General features: G+C 44.3%; 1 protein-coding gene across 1 annotated transcript in view; it reads left to right on the forward strand.

Annotated features, from left to right (window-relative positions):
- Positions 1-6,746: 6,746 nt before the first annotated feature.
- TJP2 (tight junction protein 2) overlaps positions 6,747-22,226 on the forward strand; it is a 60,630-nt gene continuing 45,150 nt past the window's right edge. Inside the window, exon 1 of the mRNA XM_081930846.1 lies at positions 6,747-6,867. The gene's annotated coding sequence lies outside the window, so the exon portion shown is untranslated. The remainder of the gene's footprint in view (positions 6,868-22,226) is intronic.

Genomic DNA, 22,226 nt, shown 5'->3' on the forward strand with positions numbered 1-22,226 from the left:
AGTACCCTGATGTCAGGCAAGCTTCAAAAAAGATTTTCAGTTCATTTTCCCTTCACAGCACAAACAACAGATTCTAGATATTTAATCTTTATTGTTGTGATTAATAACCAGCACATAAAACACATCCATATGTGCAGGGCTGGGTTGGATCATACAACACATAAAACAGGATCCCACTTTTTCCTAATCTCTGTTTTCAGGCATTTCAAAAGGACATATACACAAAGGTACACTTCATAGGTTTTTGCCTTTGTCAGTTTAGGAGTCCTGCACTGGGGATGAGCTGGCAGTGCACCAGTGTCGACTGGCTACCAGAAAGAATATTGATCATGTCCCTAGAAGGCTTTGGAAAAATTCTTCTTTCAGCATAGCTGCCTGACAATATGAGTAGCCAAATGGCGAATTTACTTAGCTTTCATTTTCAAGAAATGTTGCTCTTTAGTGTTTTCTCTAGTACCTGAGAATATGTTTTGTCACTTAGGAAGCCTTTCTGTTATAGCCAAATCAAGCTTATGTGCCACTTCAGCATGCATATTTACCTTCATGACGCTGATGAATCTGGAGAAGAAATTAGGTTTTGCTGCAAAACAAGGAGCACAACTGACATGCAAGCAACATGTGCTATGCTGGATTGTAAAGATGCCCACGCCTCTGTGCAATGCGGGCATGTGCATGTGTGTATGAGCATAGCTGGTTTTTGTTCTTGCAGGTAGTAGCGTCTCATGCCTCAGGGAAGGCTGCTTCAGAAGGACCTCAATTTTGGAGGAACTTGTTGCAAGGGGCTCCCTCCAGAATGGGAGGTTGAAAAGCCCCTATGTGTATATGGAACATTCTGCATGTCAATCTGGATTCTGATCACCATTAATGTTAAGTGTCTAATGTGTTCAGTACTCTTCAACTGAAATTCCAAACCAAACCAAAACCACCACCCAGGCTATAGTAGTGTTGCAATCTGGTCCTATTTTATGGCTTAGATTTTAGCTGCGGGTTTACTGTAAAGACTCTTTCAGCTGAAATACATAACTAGGAAATGTTACCTTGTTCAGCTGCAGCTCAAGACACACTATGGCTTAATTTGCAGCCTGGCTGTTGCTGTGATGGTAGCATGTATAAGAGAGTCTGTGGAAAACAAATCCAAGTGAGTCCACAGGGCCCATCCCACTAGTTCTGCAATGTGCACTACTTTGAATTTGATGTTTGATTCGTCCACAAATAGATGAGCCAGGTTTTAGTTCTCCCTTTATAATCGTACTTTCTCCTAATGATTTAGGGACTACATTATTTTCCAGAGTAGTGTTGATTTTTTAAAAAAATTAAACATTAGTTTCCAGTTTAACAGAGCTGCTTGCTTTGATTCCTATATTGAAATGCCTTATAGACTCTGTTCAGCTAAGTGTTGCCTAACTGTGGGCTGTGTAAGAGGAAGAGTCTCCACCCATGATATTGTTTTTTTAGCCACACACCCAAAATGTAAACATGCCATCTGAGAAACGTCATTGGTGTAAAGAATGGTAGCAATCCTTCCATCTTTTGTGAAATGTGAATGATAACTACACAGAAACTACTGTGTTTCTGAGACACATTCCCCCCCCCCTTTCAGGACACGATTCATTGTATGAGGTTATTTGCAGATACTGTACAGTAATCTTGTTTCCTAAGAGCCCTGAAGTAACATGCTGAGAACTAGTAGCATGACCAACAGCCAAACTGCTGCACTGCATGTAGCCATTTCATTAAGGAAGGAGTGTATTCCATGCTAAACTGAAAGTAAAATTCTGTGCTCAAGCAGCCCAAACAAAAATAAATAAATAAATAAATATTATTTTGCAGACTTCAGTCATTTTTATTCTGGTTTTGCTAGTTATGTAGAAGCTTGAGGAGCTAATTTGTCTTACTTCTGAGTAGTCTTTTATCTGTTTATTACTTTTTTACTTTATTTGTTTATTTCTTTTCCATCTCACCTTTTTTTCTCCAAGGAATTCAAGGTGGTGTACATTGTTTCCCCATTTCTTATTTAATCCCCCTAACAACCCTGTGAGGTAGGTTAGGCTGAGAGGCAGTGAACGGCCCAAGGTCAGCTGATGTTCTTCGTGGCTAAGTGAGGGTTTTAACCCTGGCCTCCCAGGTTCTAGTCCGACACTCTAACCACTACACTACACTGCCACTCTGTTACTGTTAATTGCACTGTTTTTGTGTTTTAATATCAATAACATTTTTACAGGGAGCAAGAGAGTCAGTACAGTGGTGCCCCGCAAGACGAACGCCTCGCAAGACGAAAAACCCGCTAGCCGAAAGGGTTTTCCGTTTTGGAGGCGCTTCGCAATACGAATTTCCCTATGGGCTTGCTTCGCAAGAAGAAAGCCCATAGGGAAATCTCCGGGGACCTCTTTTAAATGCTAGCGGTGGGAGCAAAGCCTTCCCTCCCCCCCCCGGCCTTCAGAAGAGGTCCAGGAAGGCCGGCGGGGGCCGAAAGGCTTTGTTCCCCACCGCCAGCATTTTAAAAGCAGTCCGGGATAGCAGGGAAGCGCTTCCCGCTATCCCGGATGGCTTTTGAAGGCAGGCAGGGGGGAGCAAAGACTTTTGCCCCCCGCCCGCCTTCAGAAGAGGTCCTGGACCTCTTCTGAAGGCTGGCGGGGGGCAAAAGTCTTTGTCCCCCCAGCCTGCCTTCCCGGGGGCTTTTAAATCGCCCTGGGACAGCGGAGAATTCCTCCGCTGTCCCAGGGCGATTTTAAAATGCTCCCGGACAGCTTTTGAAGGTAGGCGGGGGGGAGCAAAGACTTTTGCCCCCCGCCCGCCTTCAGAAGAGGTCCAGGACCTCTTCTGAAGATCGCCCCGGGACAGCGGAGAAGTCTCTGCTGTCCCGGGGGCTTTTAAAATGCTGGGGGACGGCATTTTAAAATGCTGGGGGGCTTTTAAAATGCTGGGGGAAGGATTCGCTGCCGCCTGCCAGCATTTTAAGATCGCCCCGGGACAGCGGAGAAGTCTCCGCTGTCCCGGGAAGGCAGGCGGGGGGGAAGCAAAGACTTGCGCCCCCCGCTGGCCTTCAGAAGAGGTCGGGGGACAGACTGTCCCCGGACCTGGTCTGAAGGCGGTTTCCATAGGAACGCATTAATTGGTTTTTAATGCATTCCTATGGGAAACCGTGCTTCGCAAGACGAAAAACTCGCAAGACAAAAAGACTTGCGGAACGAATTAATTTCGTCTTGCGAGGCACCACTGTATGCTGCAGTGGACAGAGTGTTGGGTTGCAAATGCAATCCTAAACCCACTTACCTTGATCTAAGCCCCATTATACTGAATGGGACTCACTTCTGAGTAGGAACATATAGATAGCATTCCTGTATGCTGTAACTGTCTGTTTAATTTAAGTAAACGTTTGCATTAACATTGTCTTTGATAATAGTCACAGGTGCTTTGAAAACAAGGCATGTCCAATTCCCAAGAGACCGTGATCTACTCCCAGTATAAAAATACTGGCAGTGATCTACCCACTGTCATTGGAGGGAGGAGGCGTGTGCATGGCGTGGGTGGATTGCCCAGAGTTGTTGAGCTTTTGGGGGGTTGTTAAGCTTCCCCCCTCCAATAACATTTTGTACATGTAGATCCTGTGATCTACCAGGGTCAGCCGGGGATCTACTGGTGGATCACGGTCTACTGGTTGGACATCCCTGGTACACCATTGATACACAGTTGTGTCCTAGTTGAAGCCTGCCCATCATTGAAATGGAAGGGGGCAGAGGTTTTCAACCTTTTTGGATCCACAGCTCCCTTGACCAACTGCATTCTTTCTTCGGCACCCCTGGGGGGCTCAGGAGCCCAGTTAGGTCACCCCTTGCCTGCAGAGTAGCCAGCCTCTCACCCCTTTTTGAACACCCTCCCTTGTGGAGCCTGCTCTCCTTTGAGAGTCCTCTGGGCAGCCACAGCTGCCACCCCTGGTCTCTGAGCTACCCCCCCCCCCACCCCAAAGAGAGGTGCCTCCGCACACTGCCCCCCCGGGGCCTAGGAAGCACCCCCGGACAGCCCCAGAGGCACCATTTGTCTGGGGCAGGGGTCAGCAAACTTTTTCAGCAGGGGGGCGGTCCACACTCCCTCAGACAGTGAACTAAGGTTAGCAAACTTAAGGTCTGGGGGCCAGACTATATTTTGGAAAAAAAGGAAAAAATAACAAATTCCTATGCCCCACAAATAACCCAGAGATGCATTTTAAATAAAAGTGCACATTCTACTCATGTAAAAACATGCTGATTCCCAGCCCATCAGCGGGCTGGATTTAGAAGGCGATTGGGTCAGATCCGGCCCCCGGACCTTAGTTTGCCTACCGATGGTCTGGGGAGCTTGTAACCAGGAATGGTGCAACAAACAGCTGTGCAAACCTCTGGGAGACAGAGATGTGGGAGGGCATCAGAGGACAGAGCGAAGGAAAGAGGGACAGAGGCCAGGGTTGCCCACAGCACCCCTGACCACCATTCAAGGCACCCCAGGGTGCCACGGCACACTGGTTGAAAACCACTGTAAAAAACACAAACTTGGTCTTGCTGCTACAGAAGGCAAAATTAGTTTAAATAATATTTGTCTTGTGCAATTCTGAGCATGTAGAATCTAGGTTTGGTTTCTGATCTCACTTTATCTAAAACAAGTTTTAGCAGTTTCTCTTCTGCAGCCTGTTTCAAGAGTGTGCACATAGCGATTACAGATGAATTCAAGGTGCAGAAAGTGGGATAACTGGGCTTGCATGTTTGTCTGTTTTCTCTTTCTGACTTTCCAGTGATGTTCCACTTTCTACCCTCTTTCCTGCTACTATCTCTGTGTCTTTTAACAGCTCAATAGCAAATTATATAGTCAGAAATTCAACAGGTGCAGCTTCCCCCATGCTGAGATGTAGTGATGGAAAATTGGTGCATTTTGAATTTCTGATGGGCATGTTTACATGTACAGAAACTCTGTTAATTCACATTTCAGAATAAAGCATGCGAAGAATAAGAAAATTAGAATTTATATTAACTAGTTAGAATTCATTATGGATAGAACTTTGTTGTCTTTTGGGAGATTGCTTCACAGCATGGCTGGTGTTAAAGAGGAATCATTTCTAGAAAAGTAAATAGATAAAAGAACATTGAAAGGTTTCCCCTCTAATTTCATTGTCTTTTAATTTCTGGCAATCTTCTGAAGCAGAAGGGAGAGTTGAACAACCATTTTAGAAATGTCTGATTACTCAGGGTTTCCCCTAGGAATAAAGGTGGAAGGTTTATTGTTAGCAAGGTGCTTGGATGGAGGGTGTGGCAAGGAAGGGTCCATGTGCGTCAGCCTGTCTTTCAGCTCGCTGTCGTGAGTGAGTGCACCGAGAGGTGAATGGTCCTTGGAATGGCGCTGTGTGCCAGGATGGGCCATGAAAACAAAGCTCCATCGCCTTGGAATTAATTATGGGTTGGAATGAAATGGCATCTGTCTAGGGGCAGCACCTGCTGGACTTGGGGTCTAGGTGATTGAGGGGAATAGGTTAGTGGGTTTGGAGTTGCCTGCGAGATCATTAAATGTGACCTACTTGCACGAAGGAGAGGTGACTCTGTCCCTGAAGAGAGTGCCTGCCAAGGCCCCAGAATGTTCCAGGCGGAGTGGCAGAGCTGGTTCTGAAATGAAGCTCATTTCTGGAACCTGTTTTCCATGCCAGAGTTTGTGGCAGAGCAAAGTAATAGTCACTCTTCATACGAGGTGCCGTTAGAGGCATAATGCCTGTTTTCTCGTCTTCATCTTCCCCGCGTTCAGGCTCTGTTGACTTCCAAGGCAAGTTCATGAGAGGGCAAGCATTTTATTTATTATTAAATTTGTAAACTGACCTTCATCTGAAGATCACAGGGTGGTTCACAACATAAAAATACAAAATGAGAACACATATTGATTCATGTGTAAGTAGAGTCAAGCCCCCTTCCTTCAGTGGCCAATGCCGGTAGTTCTTTCAGCGCTTGTTTAAAACTTTGAATTTTTAAGTTTGAGTTTTAAGTCTGTTTCTGCTCTTGAAGTACCTAAGAGGAGCCTGCTGAATCAGGCCAAGAGTCCAGCATCCTGTTCTTACAGTAGCCAGTCAGATGAGAAGCCAGCAAGCCGGACTGAGCCCAAGAGCCTCTTCCCCCTGTGGCTTCCAGCAACTGCAGTTCAGAAACATGAGTGCCCCCAGCCATGGAGGGCAGGGCAGAGCCATCATGGCAAACAGCCACAGACTGCCTTAGCCAGCTCTCTTCCATAGCCATCCAAGCTGGTCTCCTGCGGAAGCAAAGTCCATAGTTGAACCATGCACCCCGCAGGAAGGAGGACTTTCTTTTATCTGCCCTGAATCTCCCAACATGCAGCTGCAGTGGGTGCCCACAAGTTACAAGAGATGGAGAAAAACTTTTCTCTATCAACTCTTTCCATGCCATTGATAATTTTATAAACTTCCGTCATGTCACCTCATACATTTCTCTAAACTAAAAACCTTTCCTCATAGGCAAGCCGCTCCATCCCTTTGATTGTTTCATTTGCCGGTTTCTGAATTGTATAGTGATTGTATAGTGCTAAGTACAGTGAAAGAACTTGTTCAGACTCCATCAAAACTAGTAATGTCTGCTGTGTCAGTTGCCATGCAGAACTGTTGCCTTGCATGTGCCACATGCAGTTTAAAAGTAACTACCAAGTGTTAAGTTTTTAGTGTTTCAGGTTTAATGTTACTTGCATTAGACTTACCCTTTCCTTTCCTTTCCTTTTCAACTCAGGGAACAGACAACAATCCCACCATCCCCGTGTGACTGGGACTGGAACCAGAGCTGTAACTCCAGCCCAAGACATCCTGCAGGAAAGAGACTGAGAGGACTGAAACAAGGCCTTCCTCACCAGGTACTTGTGCTAACAGATCTGTAAAGCTAAAATGCTTGAGACGTTGTGACTAACCTTTGTCCATGTATTTTAAAAAATACGTTAGTGACATTTTTGCCACAGAAAGACAGAAAATGAAAGTGGCAAGGTACAAGGGAACAGTACAGTGGTACCTCAGTTTTTGAATGTAATCCATTCTGGAAGACTGTTCGACTTCCAAAACGTTCAAAAACCAAGGCGCAAAGGGCAGTCTGCAAATTCAGTAGAGAAAGGGGGGGGGGACCTCAGTGCGTTCGAAAATGGAAGCATTTACTTTAGGGTTATCTGTGTTCAGAAACTGAAACGTTCGACTTCCGAGACATTTGGAAACTGAGATACCACTGTACAAAAGGTACTGTAGTTAAGCTATTGCAAAGATACTGCATTGTGTAGAGAAAAGTTACTTACAGATCTCTTCGCGCTGCATTGATCCTTTGAATGCAACTCTTCCCCACTGACAGCTGATTTGATGGAGGTCAGAGCAAGGGTCTATCTTTGTTTACATATAAGATGAAGGGCCACCATATTATGTCATTGGGGGGCAATGTCTCTAACCATCAACCGTGATACACCAATCACCCTGATAACACCATATTCCGTCTAACTACCCTTGTATGGTGAACTCTGTGGCCTCCCAGTGGTATTTCTAGACTCTGACAATTCTCTATTAATTATTTGAAAGTCATTAGAAGGTTGAATCAATAATAAAGCTAATTCCAGAATAGGTGGAATAGTTTGACATGTAATAACCGATCTTTTTGCAAATACTGCAGCCCAGATAACTTTCACAAAATGACATTTCCACCAAAGATGGAAAAAATCTCCTTTCCTTCCACAGCTTTGCCAGCAATCCTGTGAGATCCTGGCCCCTAACAATTTATTATTCCATGTATATTTCCCATCTAGTTGCAAGTTTGCTCTAGAGCAGGGGTGGGGAATCTTTGACCCTCCAAATGTTGCCAAACTAGAGCTCCCATCAGCCCTAGTCAGCATGGCCAATGGTCAAGACTGATGGGAGATGTAGTTCAACAACATCTAGACGGTCAAAGATTGTCCCACTCCTGCTCTATAGAGCTCACATAAGCATTACCCTGGTCTTTAAAATTTTTGCACGGGTGAATTTAGGGCTATGCAAGCAGACACTGGGTGCTGAGCCAAGGGGCGCCGTCTCAAAACCTGGTAGGTGAGCTGCTGGGCTTTGGAAAGGAGGTGTGAGGCTCCTCCTGCCTCCTTCCCAAAGCCTAGTTAGTGCTTTCCCAGTTTTGGGGAGGAGGTAAGAGGGCTCTAGGATCTCGCCTCGCACCTCCTTCCCCCAAATGGACACCTCCTTAGCTGCCTTTGGGAAAGCATCACAAGGGCTGGGGTGCCACATTTTGGCTGCGCACAGGCCAAAATCTCTGTTTGATGACCTTGCCCAATGCATTGCAGTGAAGCCCTCAAAGGGCTTATGAAACAGAGTGGCCTTTCTCAGTTTCATGAAAGCAAGATGACCCATGCTGAGGTGGGTCTCCTTGGGCGCAACATATTCCCCAGTACTGGGGCCATTGCTCTCAAAAAGTTGCATTTTGTTCTTTAAAAAATGTATTTATAGTAATTGAGAAAATCTGAAGTGAGGCTTTCTCTGAAGTTCTCTGTTTAAGGGGCATGTGGTCTCTTGCAGACGCTGCCTGAGATATGCCAGATTGGTGTACGTGCAAAAGTATATGGCAGTTTGTTGGCATTCAGCAGGTTTTGGAGGGTTGTGTGGCTGCTCCAGTCACCTGCAGTGTCATAGCTGCACACTGCTTCTGCTTCTCTTCTTTCATTCTTCCAGTACTAAGAGAACCAAGGTTGTGTGTGCAACACTGCATAAGGAGCTGATCTTCTTGAAAGTAAAAAGGGCTTGTAGGTCTTCTGTATTTGGGGTGGGGGGCTCACCCCAGGTGAAAGACAAACTGCTAGCCTCTAACTGTCAGTAGATCAGTTCCACTCCTTTCTAGAGATGTATGATGCCTGGCCTGAACTCCTGTGGTAGATTTCCAGTCCCATGTCCAGATTATGGAGGAGACAGAGGCTTGGAGACTGAAATAAGCAGAAACTAATAAGTGGGGGCGGCAGGGGGGAGTAACGGGAAACAATCTGGGAGACAGAGGCATGCAGGCTGCAATTCTATGTACACACCTGAGAATTAAACCCCTTTGAACTCAGTAGGATTTGCTTCAGAGTAGATAGGCATATGAATGCATTTAAGTCTAAGGAGTCAGTCAGGTACAGAAAATGGAAGGATTGGGGAAAGAAGGAGACAGCTGGATGTATTTGAGAAACACAGGCCAAGGTATGAAAAGTGCAAGATTTAAGTTGCTTGTAGGTCTGGGACACACATGATGTTTGACATGGAGGTGCTGCCACCCCCCACATCCCATTTTCCATGGTGACTGAAGCTTTCCATGTACTGTTTAGAAGCTTTTGCCATGTGTATTGGGGCCATCTTGTTGCAGGCCTCTTCCACACACCTCCTGCACCAGTCACTGGGAATCTGGAGGGTCCAGGGCACACGGTGAGCCCTTCCTGTGGGGTGGAGAATTGGTGGGTACAGAGAGTCCATCGTGGCAAATGGTGTGTGTGGTCCTGCATCTTCCCCTCGATACACATTTCTTTCTTACCAGCAGGGTTTTGCTCATGGACAAGGTCATGTGCTGATGCGTATACTGCTTTGCAAACATCTGTGAGAACAGGACTTTTTCTGTTCTGAAAAGTGTCTGCTTATTTTGCTTGTGACCTAAATAAACCCCCTGATTACTGTGAAAGAAGAGATTTGGATGTCATTGGAGTTTGACTCCAAATGACAGGATGGCAAGGGGAGCTTATAAAAGCCAAAGAACATAATTTCACTTAAATGAAGCTAGTGCTGAATAGCCTTGAAGAAGAAACACAGCAAACTAGCTGTACAGATCAAGCAAAACAAAAACAACAAAGCATTGAGATAGAATTTGGTTCTTACAGTGCATTTGGTTTGAACTGAAGTGTGTCATTCTCCAGATTATAGATGTAATGCTGATTTGCTGTAAAGCAGGCTTTACAAACTGGAAGCCAGAATTGGGAAAATGTGTTGCTCCTCCCTACTCTTGTAAGCCTTAACCATGGCTTAGCATTACATCTCCAGTGATATGAACCATGGTTAAGGTCAGCAACACGCCCTCTAAACAAAGGTTTAAAACTTGATTTCAACTCTGCTTAATATTGGAACCCTGGAATTAGTATCAGAGGCTATTCAGATGCAACACTAAACCATGGTTTGAAATGATGAGCTCCTGCCTACCCTTCGTCTGAGCAAAGGAGCTTGTGGAAGTGGCACTGGGGAGCCTGCTGCCTTCCAGATGTTGCTGGGCTCCAGCTTCTATCAGCCACAGCCAACATGACCAATGATCAGGGGTGAGGGGAGTTGTAGTCCAACCACATCTGGAGGGCCACAGGTTCCCTGGTCTCAGGTGTGCTTCTGATTATTTGGCATTTACAAATGAATGTGTTTAGGGGCACCTCTCCCTAGATGCAGCCCAAGCCTTGCACCATGCAGGAGATCCCTGGGAAGAGGTCCTGGAGGGAAATGCACAGCAGTCTTCTGTTGACTGTAAAATTAGAGGAGCTTTTCCGTTATGGACCTACTTAGGGCCAGACATTTATACTAAATGTCAGTGTTCTTCTGTTTGTTTATAAAGCATTAGCCCATAAAAATGTTATAAATTTCTACAAGTTAAAATTTAAAATAAACTGAAAGAAAAGGGAAATGGGGAGGAGTCCTAAGGCAATGATAACAAGGCATTACAAGGCCTCTATAATGATTGACTTAAAGCTGTGGAATGCTCTTCTCAGTAAGGTGCAGAAATCGATCTACCATATTGGCCCAAATATAAGCCGCACTTTCCCCCCAAATTCTGACTGTGAAAGGTTAAAGTGAGGCTTATATCCGGAACTGAGCGCTGTGCGCCCGCCTCCTGGCACTACTGCCCTGAACGGGGGATGGGGGCAGCCGGCACCGGCTTGGGGAAGTAGTGCTGAGAGGTGGGAGTGCCAGGAGGTGGGCGCGCAGTGCTCAGTTCCGGATATAAGCCTCACTTTAACCTTTCACAGTCAGAATTTGGGGGGAAAGTGTGCCTCATATTCAGGCCAGAGGTTTTTGGACTACAACTTTCGTCAGCTGTGGCTGTGCTGGCTGAAGCAGATGGGCATCATACTCCAAAACATCTGGAGGGCACCAGGTTGAGGAAGGCTTGATCTACAGCTTTTCTTTTAGAAAGGGCTGCTGCAAGGCTTTTGATCTGGTTGGCTAGGTGAGTGGCAGAATGTCTGTCATGCAATTCCGTGGGTGCTGTGGTCTTTTCGTTGTGCTTTCTGAGTATGACAGTTGTTTTATTTTGTAATCTGCTTTGAAGAATTGTAGATTGGGCAGTTACTTGTGCATTGTTTCGGGGTTTTTATTTTCAAAGAACCAAAATTGTGTGTGCTTTCTGTCTTTGATGGAGGCAACACTGACACTACAGCAAAAGATCTCTTCAGGTTTATGTTGGTGGTTGTGAGACCCGTAGTTACTCAGCACTGGAAAAAGGAAGGTCTTGCCATTGCAAATTGGTATGCCAAGCTATGGAGTAGTTAACATACTGAGTTAGAGTAAATGAAAAACCTGGAAGATCCGGAATATTTTGTCTATGTTAAGTAAAATTTTATATCTCATGTGAGCCATACTTATCAATGAGGGATTATTCCATTACAATGCAAACAATTATGGAATGAGTTGGTAACTGTATCAGTATGAATTTTAGTACAAACTAGGTTTTTTTCCTAGCATTCTTCAGGATGTTTTGTTCTTCTTTGAGTATGTAGTCCTCTCAGCTCTTGAGAGAACTCTGAAATATTACTGTTGTGCTTTAACTTAGTTCTTTAAAATAAAATATATTTTTTGTCCCACCTAAATGATTTTTCACAATTGTAATTTCAAAACATTAAACTCCTCCTCTGTTGCCTAGCCTAGAACATTCTGAACTATATTAATCTTCAAGTGCACAAGAATTCGCAGTTAATCATTTTCAAAGACTTGAGTAATTTCATCAACAGGATGTGCATCTCTTCCTTGAAATAAGATGCAACATAGCAAATGTATACTGCTGCCTAGTTTTGAAATAGAGAATCAAATTTTGTTAGATGTGAAGCAGGTGCTGGGTAATTTTTTAATTTTAATCTGCATTGTAATAAAGCCTTAGCTGATGTTTTAAAATGTCACTCTTAATGGTTACTGTATTAGTTGAACACATATATATTGACTTCTTAATTATCACTATAATAATTAAATACATATTTGACAGCTTAACGTGAGTTAATTGTGGGTCTGGTACATCCCTCTCTTGCAAGGGATTGCAAGACTCAGAGGGAATAATATTGCTAATGTTTGAAAAACTTCTCATTATTTCAGAATAAAGCTTTGCTCTTTGCAACCCCCGCAGCTCCCCATTCCTTTTTGTATCTTGCTGTTCCCAAATAAGAAACTTTCCTCTGGATCTCTCATCTTGCTCCCTGTTCTGCTTGTCGATATGCCAACCTGGACATGGGTGGCAGGAGAGGCCTGGCCACAGAACGTAGTTCTGCCTGAACCCAGAGCTCCGTACAGGACAGGTATCCTGGCCCCAAGCTGTGCAGGGCTTTGCACACCAAAACCAGCACTTTGAACCTAGCCTGGTAGCTAATTGGCAGCCCATGCAATTCTTTCAGCAGTAGCATAATACAGTGGCGATATTCTGCCCCAGTGAGCCGTCAAGCTGCCATGTTTTGAACTAGCTGAAGTGTCTAGGTCAGCCTCAAGAGTAGTCCAACAGAGAGGACATTGCAGCTTGTGGACAAGCTAACCTGATCCAGAATCGGCCATAGCTGTCTCACTCACTGAAGCTGAAACAAAAAAAAATTCCTTCCAGTAGCACCTTAAAGACCAACTAAGTTAGTTCTTGGTATGAGCTTTCGTGTGCATGCACACTTCTTCAGATACGAAGAAGTGTGCATGCACACGAAAGCTCATACCAAGAACTAACTTAGTTGGTCTTTAAGGTGCTACTGGAAGGATTTGTTTTTTGTTTTGACTATGGCAGACCAACACTGCTACCTATCTGTAACTGAATCACTGAAGCTGGTAAAAGACACACATAGCCACTGAGGTCACCTGGGCCTCTGGTAATGGAGAACACCCCCAGACGATGAACCTTCTCCTTTGGTGGGGGCAGGGGGTAGGACTGCATTCAAAGCAGGCAACTGACCAATGATGAGAGGTTGTGTTGATGTCAGATGGGAGCAGTCCCCAGCAGGTCTTCTTATCAGTTAGGCATACCTGCAGAAGGCAGGTCAATTCTATTTTTGAACCCACTACCAAGGATTTTAGGGACGCGGGTGGCGCTGTGGGTTAAACCACAGAGCCTAGGACTTGCTGATCAGAAGGTCAGTGGTTTGAATCCCCACGACAGGGTGAGCTCCCATTGCTCGGTCCCTGCTCCTGCCCACCTAGCAGTTCAAAAGCACGTCAAAGTGCAAGTAGATAAATAGGTACCGCACCAGCGGGAAGGTAAACGGTGTTTCCGTGCGCTGCTCTGGTTTGCCTTAGTCATGCTGGCCACATGACCCAGAAGCTGTATGCCGGCTCCCTCAGCCAGTAAAGCGAGATGAGCGCCGCAACCCCAGAGTCGGTCACGACTGGACCTAATGGTCAGGGGTCCCTTTACCTTTACCTTACCAAGGATTTTAAGGCTGTACCATCTGCAGGGGATAGCTCTGGGCAAATGGTATTCTTCATCATACTTGCAAATTGTTACTTCCTCCAAACTGGTAATCACTGTTTGCAGTTTTAACATATCCAACCTGGCATGAGGCTTCCACAGGTGGATTAACTGAACCTTCACCTATAACTTAGAAGCAGTAGTTTACATTTGATTTATATTTACTGTGATTTTGAAATGGAAATAAGGCATGTAGAGTTGTGGCAAGACTGGATGTGTTGACACTCTTTCTTCCAGTGTTGCTCATTGTAAGCACAGATTTAGCCACAATAATAACTATTCATTATCAACTAGTATTAGGTTCTGTTTTGTTTACGCATTTGGCCTCACAGGTTTATACCAGGGGAATCCAGTCTTTTGGGCCATGGGGGACATTCAGAAATGGTTTTCAGCTATGTTTACTCAGAGGAAAGCCACTGAAATTAATGGACCTAATTTAATCATGTTCATTTTCAGTGGGTCTACTCTGAGTAAAACTTAAACTATTGTAAGGTAAAGGAACCCCTGACCATTAACTCCAGTCATGACCAACTCTGGAGTTGTGGCGCTCATCTCGCTTTATTGGCCGAGGGAGCTTCCGGGTCATGTGGCCAGCATGACTAAGCTGCTTCTGGCGAACCAGAGCAGCGCACAAAAATGCTGTTCTGTTGTGGGCACCAGAAAATACCAATTTCACAGAAGATACTCGGAGACACCATTGAAGTCAGGGGGTCATTCCACGTCATGTCAAGACAGTCATGTCACCCACCGTCTCAGATTTTGATGAAACTTGGTGTACCTCCTTAAATTTTTTCCTTCTATCTCAAACAGTTTTAATTTTATAGCACTTCAAAGTTTCGTGAAATCTCTGTTGTCTGTTCCTCTTGAGACCCTTGGCACATGTACATTTTTTCTTCTTCCCCATAACCAATGATCAGATCTCTTTGAAATTTTACACAGAGTGCAATAAGAGGATGAGGATTTCAGGAAAAAATACACCATTCAAAAGATTTTATAAATGCCAAATATGTATATAATTAATGTACTTTTTTTGGTGGAAAACCTAGGTTTAGAAAACCTCAATTTTCAGCATGTGGGTATGATGGGACTCAAAGTTTTTGATGTTGAAAATTATCACAAAGATATACTCTTTCTTGACAAAGAATGAAATTTATGGGTTTTTTATTCCCTGTTAACATTTTTTTTACCTTTTTTGGACATTGTGGGGAAAAATGGCTACTGGGTACAACTTTCCTACAATCCATAACTGTAATAGAAAAAAATAATGAAACAAAGTTGTTCATCATAAAAATTAACATAACAGTATGCACTTTCGGGGGGAAACTTATAATATCCAATATTATGTTAAAAGGGTAAAGGGACCCCTGACTGTTAGGTCCACTCTGGGGTTGCAGTGCTCATCTCGCTTTAATGGCTGAGGGAACCTGCGTACAGCTTCCGGGTCATGTGGCCAGCATGACTAAGCCGCTTCTGGCAAACCAGAGCAGTGCACAGAAACATCGTTTACCTTCCCGCCTATTTATCTACTTGCACTTTGACATGCTTTTGAACTGCTAGGTTGGCAGGAGCAGGGACCGAGCAACAGGAGCTCACCCCGTCGCGGGGATTCAAACCACCGACCTTCTGATCAGCAAGTCCTAGGCTCTGTGATTTAACCCACAGCGCCACTCGCATTCCAGCAAATATTATGCTAGAAATATATATATAAAATTAAAAAATAGTCCAGTAGCACCTTAGAGACCAACTAAGTTTGTTCTTGGTATGAGCTTTCATGTGCATACACACTTCTTCAGATATGATATTATGTTAATACATGTAAAATGTACATGTGCTGAGGGTAACGTAGATTTCATGAAACTTTGAAGTGCTATGAAAATAAAACCATTTGAGATAGAGAGGAAAAAATTAAGGGGGTTTCTTTCAACCACAAGAGAAGGGTGTAGACCAAGTTTCATCAAAATCTGAGATGGTGGGTGACGAAACCCTTGTTTTTTTGCGTTGATCTGATGTGGAATGACCCAGGGAGAGATGGAAAGAAGGACTATGGCATAAGAGGATGGGTTGACAAGTGATGAAAAAGAGTTATTTTGAGTTATCTCTCCTAAGAAACCTCATTAGCTAAGAAGCCATACTATCTCTCGAGTTTGATTTCTTCATTGTCCGGTTTCTTAGGAAAGATGACTCCAGATAATATCCCTAACTCCCCTACTACTTGTCAGCCCTTCCTCTTATCCTTTAGTCCTCCCTTTCCTAAGCTTAGGCCATTGGGAAAGAGGGCAGCGGCATAGTAGGGATAAGCCAGAAACCAGAACCACCTGTGCCTCCGCTGAGAGGCAACAGCACTGAGATCTGTGGCTGCAGCCACAGGAGGACGACGAGGCAAAGGCTCCCTCGGTGCTGACTTAGCAGTGAAATGGGACCAGGACCCTGGAGAATGCAGGATGGGAATCTTGACCTTGCAACACAATAAAATTACTGCATTTCCTGTTAAGTGTAACTAAAGCAACTATTGTCTCCAATTCTGGGAATAGAAATTGTGTGCCCCATGCCAGGTGAGCCTGCTCATCTTCTACAATTGGCCACTGAGGCCTTGCTCTCTGGGCTTTGTGGGATAAGGCCTTTTTAGTATGTAGTGGGGCTGAACTTGTATGTGTGGGTGAACTTTATATTAAGTGCATATTTGTGTGTGTGTTTTCAGACACTTCCTTCTTGATAATTGGCTTCTAATACTGATTTCCTGTTCTGAAAGTAACTTGACATTGGTTTTAGGAGGAAAATATGTAGGGCATGCATTGGATAGGTGCTAAAAGACCACTTTGTTGTCTTAGTTACTGCACTGCAATCGCTCAGTGTATATGCATTGCTCTGGCCAGTGCATATCTATTGCATAAAGGGAGACAAAACAAATGTACAGTAGTTACAATGACCATTGTTTTGCTTCTTCAGGATGAGGGCTCGCGAAACAGGATACCTGAAAGAGTTTCTGGTGGGCTTCCTAAGCCCGCTTGGCTTGCTGCCCTTGCTGGGGCGGCTCTTCTCTCGCCGCTTGGCCTCGGCCGGAGCCCCGCGCTCGGCTCCCGGGGAGGCGCCGGAGGCTGAGCCGCGTCGGGGGCGGGGCGCGGGCGGAGTCCGGCGGGGAAGTCGCGTCGCTTCCGAGGGGGACCCGCCAGTCCCGGGCGAGGCGTCGCGGCGACCGCGGAGATGCCGGTGAGAGGAGGCGGCGGCGGCGGCGGGGGCTCTGTGCTGCGCGCGGCCGCCCTGCTCTCGCCGTGGCTTCGGGTGAGTGGGCGGAGGCGGGCGGGCGGGCGGGCAGCGGCGCTGGCCTTCCGGGCGGAGGAAGCCCTTCCCCGGAGCTGCCTTCGCAACTCGCTTTGTGGACCTTTCTGCCGAAGAGTTGAAGTGTCACAGGCCTTTGGCCCCCTGCCGACGGTTTTCTTTCTCCATCCTCCTCTTCTGCCAGCTGAGAGGAACAGGTCATGAGTCTGAGGAAGGGAGCTCGAATGTCCCAGTCAGTTTGTTAAACTTTAATATGCGCCAAGACACTCTGTTTACGTTTTTCATATACTCTGAAAATCCAGTGTTAAAATCTGAGGTGTGTGACCTCTTTGCTGCATTGTTTTGATTTTATGTACTTCTTTTTTATGCATCAATTTTATGTATAACTTTCGTCTTTGTTTGGTTTGAGAATGGTGGGGTTTTATGGACTAACTTAAAAGGCATGCTTCCATAAAAGAATAAGATCCTTTATGCTGTTTTTATTCCTTTCACTTATATTAATTTAACATAACTGTAAATTATGTTCACCTTGATCATTAGCTGGCTGTACCTAGGAGTTTCACTGAGAAGAATGCTTTATATTAATACCCAGATAGCCTAATAACATAAAGTGAGATAACAATTACTGGGATTGCATAACATGAGTAATGAAGGCTGAGATGCAGTGACAAGCCTGTGGCCATCCATCAAGCCCCATGATTCATATTCAGGTTTAACACATACTCTGCTTGAGATTTCCGTGTGTATGAGTTTATGGAGATGACTCCACAAAGAGAATCATTGGGAAAACTTGCAAAGAGAACTACGTATTTCTCAATTGCTGGGGGTGTGGCGACTTCATAAGTACGTGTTGAAAAATCTCCCTAGAAAGTGCAGTCTGGGTTTGAAGTCATTGTAGGGATCATATAAGCTTAAATTTAGAAGGAACTATGAGGCTCATTACGGGACGCGGGTGGCACTGTGGGTTAAACCACAGAGCCTAGGACTTGCTGATCAGAAGGTTGGCGGTTCAAATCCCCGCAACGGGGTGAGCTCCTGTTGCTCAGTCCCTGCTCCTGCCAATCTAGCAGTTCGAAAGCACGTCAAAGTGAAAGTAGATAAATAGGTACCACTCCGGCGGGAAGGTAAACGGCGTTTCCGTGTGCTGCTCTGGTTCGCCAGAAGCGGCTTAGTCATGCTGGCCACAGGACCCAGAAGCTGTCTGCGGACAAATGCTGGCTCCCTCAGCCAATAAAGCGAGATGAGCGCCGCAACCCCAGAGTCGGTCACGACTGGACCTAATGTTCAGGGGTCCATTTGCCTTTACCTTATGAGGGTCATTAATCCAATGTGGGAATCTTTTGTCCAACATGGGGTTTGAACTCACGACCATGAGATTAAGAGTCTTCTGTTCTACTGACTGAGCTGTTCCAGCCAAAATGCTGAAAGACAAGGAGTCCTACTGATACTTTTAAGTTAAAGGCTGCAGGTTGATTTAAGCTAGGAATTGAATAAGAAATTAAATTAATTTGTTAAATAATTCTGCTGGCCAGGATAGACCTGCTACTGCTGGTCATAATGTCTGTGGTATAAAGCAGCTTACCTTCCTTCCTTTAGCCATTCTATCTTTATCACTTTGTATCTAACCTCTGTCATAATTTCTGTAGTATAAAGCTCGGATGTTTTATTTAACATATTAAAAATACTTAGTTTAAATTTTGAGCATAAAATTGGCATGTTGTTCAACAAGATAATATAGTAAAAATATGATATGCAGCCCAACTGTATGAGGCAGCGAAACCAATTGTACACAATAGTGCCAAATGATTATTTTTGTTTTCAGCTACTTTTTGTATTATTTGTTTCCTTTGACATGAGCTACAGACGGCAAAAAAAATTAGCTATAAAAACCTGTATTAAACTTTTGGCAGTATAGCTGTTGTTTGTTTTGCTTGGTTGTCTTAAAATTACGGTAGAGGCCCTTTGAGAGTACTGCTTGCTAATTCCTTCTAGGTTTTGGCAAAACTCCCAAGACTTTTAAGTAAGGTCATTTACTTCACCTCTGAGCTACCTTTGACATTGGCAGTGGTGTCAGTTTTATGTAAAAGTTTGAATTAGGAAAAAAAAATCCTATGCAAAACCAAGTAATTTGCAGTGGGAAATGTTCAGTTGGTGTCAGAAAATTTTCTGATGCCCTTGGAAATGATGTTAGCATGTTTATTTTACTTGCAGTTAGTAAACAAAGCTAAAAACTTTGAAACTGGCAGCTTGCCTAATACTAATTTGCAGTTGGCACCTATTCTTATGAAACCCCTTTTTACTTTGTGTGCAGAAAATAATGCAGCGGAAAATACTCTCATTTTTGAAAAGCTTCTACCCCCTTACACTGTGTCCTTGGGAGTTGGGTGACTTTTAGGCTAGTGAGCAAGACCTCAGGTACATCTGCCATACAAACTGGGACCTTCTTGCTAATTTCTCATGGTCAGGAAGCACATCTTGACTCATAGATGGTTAATGGAAGATAGTGTCTTTGTAGGTTGAATTGGATTCTTAAGCTGCTGGAACAAACCCAGATTTTGGCTACTTTATGAGATGACCAGGATATCTAGTTCATCAGCTTGGTGTGAGTACCTACCATGGTGGGGGGAGGAGGAGGAGGAGGAGGAGGAGGAGGAGGAGGAAGAAGAAGAAGAAGAAGAAGAAGAAGAAGAAGAAGAAGAAGAAGAAGAAGAAGAAGAAGAAGAAGAAGAAGAAGGAGAAGAAGAAGAAGAAAAATAATGTACTGCTTCAAGCTGATTTATTTCCTGGTATCAACAAACACCAGGACTCACAGGCCCCAGAGAGGCTTATGGCTTATCCTTAAATATGTTTGCCTCTTTCTTTTTTCTTCCTTCTCACTCTGAAGCAGCGAGCAGAGAGAGGTGCCTTAAACCCCACAATTCTTATAATCCCCATAATTCCTGTGGACATGTATACTTTGGGCTCAGCAGAATTTTGGGGTACTAGAGATGGTGGCTGCTTCTCTCCTGAACTCCACCCCAAGACCTGCCATCTGGGCTTGCAAGCTTGAGCGGTGGAGCTTAGCACCGCACTCAGCAGAGAAGGACTAAACAAAGTAGCATCAGCCATCACTATAATTTCCCCCAACAGGGAGGAAGGACTGCCAGAGCCAGTCTTGCAGGTAGATACAGCAGAAGCAATATTAGGCCAAACTGCTGTGTCTGTGTGTTTGACTCAGTGCCATATCTTTTAAAACTACCTCAAAAAGTATTTATTGATTTACACTGAAAAGACTGGCAATGGTTCCGCTCCCAAGCTTGTCATTAACTTTGATGAGATTTGTTTATACTTTTTGCTAAAACAAAAAGAAAAATCCACATGTAAAATTCAACTTCAGTAGAAAAGCATAATCTTCTTTAGCGTTACAAAGGCAAATGTATGAAGAACTGCCTCCTTGCCTACCCTCCCGTTTTTATTCTCCTTTATGTCATCCAAAATAAAGGAAAATCTGTTCTTTATGCATGCCAGCCGCCCTCTTTGATTGCACAAACAAGGCAGGCTACCCATTGCGTCAACTGCTGAACTGAACCCTTTCAGTCACAAGATTGTCTGGAAAAAAATATTTAATGTGAAGTGAACTTTGAAGCACCCTCCTCTCTTACATGCTTCGCTAGAAAAAATGGTTAATAATAATAATAATAATAATAATAATAATAATAATAATAATAAAATTTATTTATATCCTGCCCTCCCCAGCCGAAGCCGGGCTCAGAGCGGCTAACAACAATAAAATAATACAACATTCTAAAATCATTTCATTATAAATAAGTTCAAATCAGATTAAAGGCAACCATTGGGCTAGAGTTCTGTGAGGATTCCGAGTCTTCTCATTGTTTTCGTCCTCTTCACACTAAAAAGAAAGAAAAAAAGCATTAGGCAGAGGGCAGCCCTTGAAATCTTAGCTTTCAGCCTGTTGAAACAAATGCCTGGTTGTAGTTAAATTTCCCATTCCTCAGTCCTTGTTTTCCTAAGGGTGTGAGTGTGGAAATGTTGCAATTCTATTGTCTTTTGGTTCTTTCTGAACAGCTAGTATGTTGTTAGCTAAACTGAAGTCATAACTGAGAAGCAATTTCTGATGCTTTTTCTTGTTATGAAAAATGGGGAAGGGTATCTTTTAATGAGATTGTGTACAATGAAATTTCGGAAGGATTAGAATCTGAAAGGTGTTTTTTTTTGCTCCATCCTGAGGTGTTTGAACCAATATCATCAAAAGGTGAAAATATAATGTGTTCCCTGTAAGAAAAACCCTGGGGCCTCATTTGAATGGTAGAATGTTTGGGGCCTGGTGGGCGGGGCTTGAGTCTTTTGCTCCAGAATCAGCCCCTCCCTTCAGGGTGGTTCCGTTCAGAGGGACCAAGAAGTAGGATGTGATCTACGATCCAGTGTAAAACTGGCAGTGATCTACCACCCAGGGGTGGGTGCAGGGAGGGTGTGCGTGCTGACAGGTAGGCATGGGCGCGCACAGGCGAGAGGAGCTCAGGGTGAGGTGGTGTGGCGATCAACCAGAATTCATCCCAGGATTGACTGGTAGATCGCGATCAACGCCTTGAACATGTCTGCTGTATTTAGTTTCTCTCATTCTGTTATTTCGTTACAGTTTTCTCTCAGTTTATTATTAAAGCTTAGTTTACATTTACGTGAGCCACTTATTTTTCTGAGAGAAAAAGAAACTCTGCTGAGGAAAGGTGTAGAATATCCTAAACTTGGGTGAGTGAAGGGATATTCCCAGTTTACCAGGAGGATTGGTTTGGTTAATTATCCCCCATCCTCTACAACATTTCCATCCTACAAAAACACTTAAAGCTTACTATAGAGAAGTGAAGAGTTCAGGTATAAAGAGTTCATTTGTATAAAGAGGCAGGGAAACCTGTAAGACACTTCTCTGCCCAGAAATGTTGGCATTTGCACCCAAGAACTGTGCACCCATTTTATCCAGCGTGCAGCTAGTGACCTCCCTTGGGTTCCTGAATGGCAGGAGGCTGCCCATTGCAAGACAGAACTTGCAAAGAGAATATTGAAATGAGTTGCCCCGGGAGGAGTATCTGACGCCAGTACAGGCTGCTTTTATAGAAGTAGGGCAAGGTCTGAGAGATTCATATGGACAACTTGTTTTCCTGGGTTATCATCACAAGAAGGCCATGGAAGAGATAAGTTTTTCTGGAAAAGAAATCAGTTAAATGGGGCCTTGTAGCTGATCAATTGATGCTTTGTTCCCTAGCTAATGACATCTAGCAGTTC

The sequence above is a fragment of the Podarcis melisellensis genome (assembly GCF_964234715.1).
Source record: "Podarcis melisellensis genome assembly, chromosome: 11".
Classification (NCBI taxonomy): Eukaryota; Metazoa; Chordata; class Lepidosauria; order Squamata; family Lacertidae; genus Podarcis; species Podarcis melisellensis.